The sequence below is a fragment of the Manacus vitellinus genome, unplaced genomic scaffold (genome assembly GCF_001715985.3).
Source record: "Manacus vitellinus isolate BGI_N305 unplaced genomic scaffold, ASM171598v3 scaffold_62_pilon, whole genome shotgun sequence".
NCBI classification, from domain to species: domain Eukaryota; kingdom Metazoa; phylum Chordata; class Aves; order Passeriformes; family Pipridae; genus Manacus; species Manacus vitellinus.
This window is the reverse complement of record NW_021940704.1, coordinates 773,448-775,999: the sequence shown is the minus strand read 5'-3', so window position 1 is coordinate 775,999 and position 2,552 is coordinate 773,448.

The window sequence follows — 2,552 nt, the reverse complement described above, 5'->3', positions numbered from 1 at the left end:
CTCCTCACCTTGGACCAAGCACTGGGACGGAAGAACCACCGGCAAGAGTTTTAGGGGGAATCTCCACCCCTCTCCGTGAGCATCCATCCTCAGCGGCGTGAAGCTCCCCGGGCCAGGAGTGATGCCCCAGAAGGAGCCAAGCCCTCCCGTGCAGCCCCATCAGCAGAGCCCACCCTCCCAGTCCTCCACCAGTGCCACCAGTGCCACCAGTCCCAGTGCTGGGGGTCACTAGAGGGCAGCAGTGGTGCGGGCAGGACAGAGCTCAGCACCGGCCGGGAGCATCCTGGAGCTGCCGTTATCCCGCCGTGTCCCTGGGGGCATCTTCTCCTCCTCCTCCTCCTCCTCCTCCTCCTCCTCCCCCTCATCCCATGGCGACTGGCTCAAAACCTGCCTGGTTTCCTCTCCGGGTCTGGAATCGTGGCCGGTCCCTCCTGGGAAACAACCCAGGGGAGCACAAAGCCCTGGGCTGATCACAGAATCATGGAATCCATCAGGGAATCATTAAGGTTGGAAAAGCTCTCTGAGATCATCAAGTCCAACCCTTCCCCAGCACTGCCAAGGCCACCACTGACCCCTGTCCACAAGTGCCACATCCACAGGGCTATTAAATCCCCCCAGGGATGGAGACTCCACCCCTGCCCTGGGCAGCTGTGCCAGGGCTGGACAACCCTTGCCATGAAAGAATTTTCCCAATATCCAACCTGACCCTCCCCTGGCACAACTTCAGACCATGTCCTTTTGTTCTGTCTCTTGTTCCCTGGGAGCAGAGCCCGACCCCCATCCAGCCCCACTCTCCTACCAGGAAATTGTAGGGAACAAGAAGGTGCCCCCTGAGCCTCCTTTTCCCCAGGCTGGGCCCCCCCAGCTCCCTCAGCTGGGACTGGGCTGCTCTGTGGGGAAGGAACACAGACCCCAACCCTAATTTCCTGCCCATTGTTTTCTATGCTCAGGAGCATCAGCAGAAGGAAGAATAAATACCCCTGGCTGGATGTTGAACACAGCCCTGTCCCACCACAGCAGAGACAGCCTCAGGCTTGTCCCAGCCTGCCAGGAAGCTGCTTGGTTCAGGGAAACAGGAAGCCCTGAAATAGCAGAAGCTGGAAACACGTGGCTGGGGTGGGGGGTTCTGGGAGCATCCAGTGTCCCCCCACTCGCCTGCACAGTTGGAATGCTGCTGGAGCCAGCAGAGACCAAGGAATAATGGTTTCAAACAGCCAGAGGGCAAAGATGGATGGGATATTGGGAAGAAACTCCTGCCTGTGAGGGTGGTGAGGCCCTGGCACAGGTTGCCCAGAGAAGCTGTGGCTGCCCCTGGATCCCTGGAAGTGCCCAAGGCCAGGTTGGACGGGGCTTGGAGCAACCTGGGCTAGTGGAAGGTGTCCCTGCCCATGGCAGGGATTGGAACTGGATGGGCTTTAAGGTTCCTTCCAAATCAAACCATTGTGGGATTCTGTGAATCCCCCCAAAAAAGCAAATATCACAGCAAAATGGGAAAAGAACTGAACTTTATAATCTAAACATTCCCTACAGCAGTTGGGTGGGCAGGGCATGGGATACGTGAGGAAGGAGCATGTGGCTGAGCACTGTGCTCCCAAACCACGAGGAATTGCAAGGGGAAAAGCAGATATTCCAGGTCCAAAGATCACTGCTGGAACAGCCTCTGGCCTCCAGGCGCAGAAATCGGGGGGATTATGTCAGGGACAGGTATTTGCAGGCTTAGCCCCTGCCTGAATGGAGGCTTGCAGCCAGGGAATGGTGACACAGGGCTGGATTCTCCTGGTGTTGCATTAATTAGTTTAATCACGAGGTTAATGCCAGCTAAGCCAGCAGAGAGCACGTCCTGGTTCCACCGTGATCCGCTGTTCTCCCTCCAGTTCACCCCAACCCAGGTCGGTCTCGGTGCCATCAGACAGAGGGTTTTGGCTGGGATGGGATTGGGGCTCCTGCCCTGCAGCCCGGGGCAGGAGGGCAGTTCCTAGTGGAGCGGAGGGAGTGGTGGCAGGAGAAGGCCCAGGGACAGGATGACCTTACCCCGGTTCATGCTGTGCCCCGGCTGTGCTCCGGCGCTGAACGAAGCTCCAGCAGCCACCAGGCACGTGAGGCTCGTCCCTTCCCGCTCCCGGGGGACTCCCCATCCAGCCCCTGGCCAAGGGAGCAGAACAATCCCGGGAAGTGACTGGGGGCAGGGAGGGGGGGCGAGGGGACAGGATGCCCTGCTGGCCACCACCACCGGCATTGTCTCTTTGGATACCTGGGGGATGAAGTCAGAGATTGAGCAGTGGCCAAAGAAACACCAAACCCCCCTGATCGCTCTGGAGCCTGGGGGGACCCAGAGGAGGTTACCTACTCCCATCTATGGATGCTGGCATCCCTGGGAGGGGGAAGAACCCACTCCCCACTGACCCTGCTGTGGAGCTCTCCTGTCCCCCGGGTGATTTGGGGTCACATGGAGGCTCCCCAGGGACTGTTTCAGGAGTTGGCACAGTCCCAGCACAGCTGAGGAATTTCCTAACCCTGGTCTGCAGGCACCAGCCTCCTGGAAAACCCAAAAG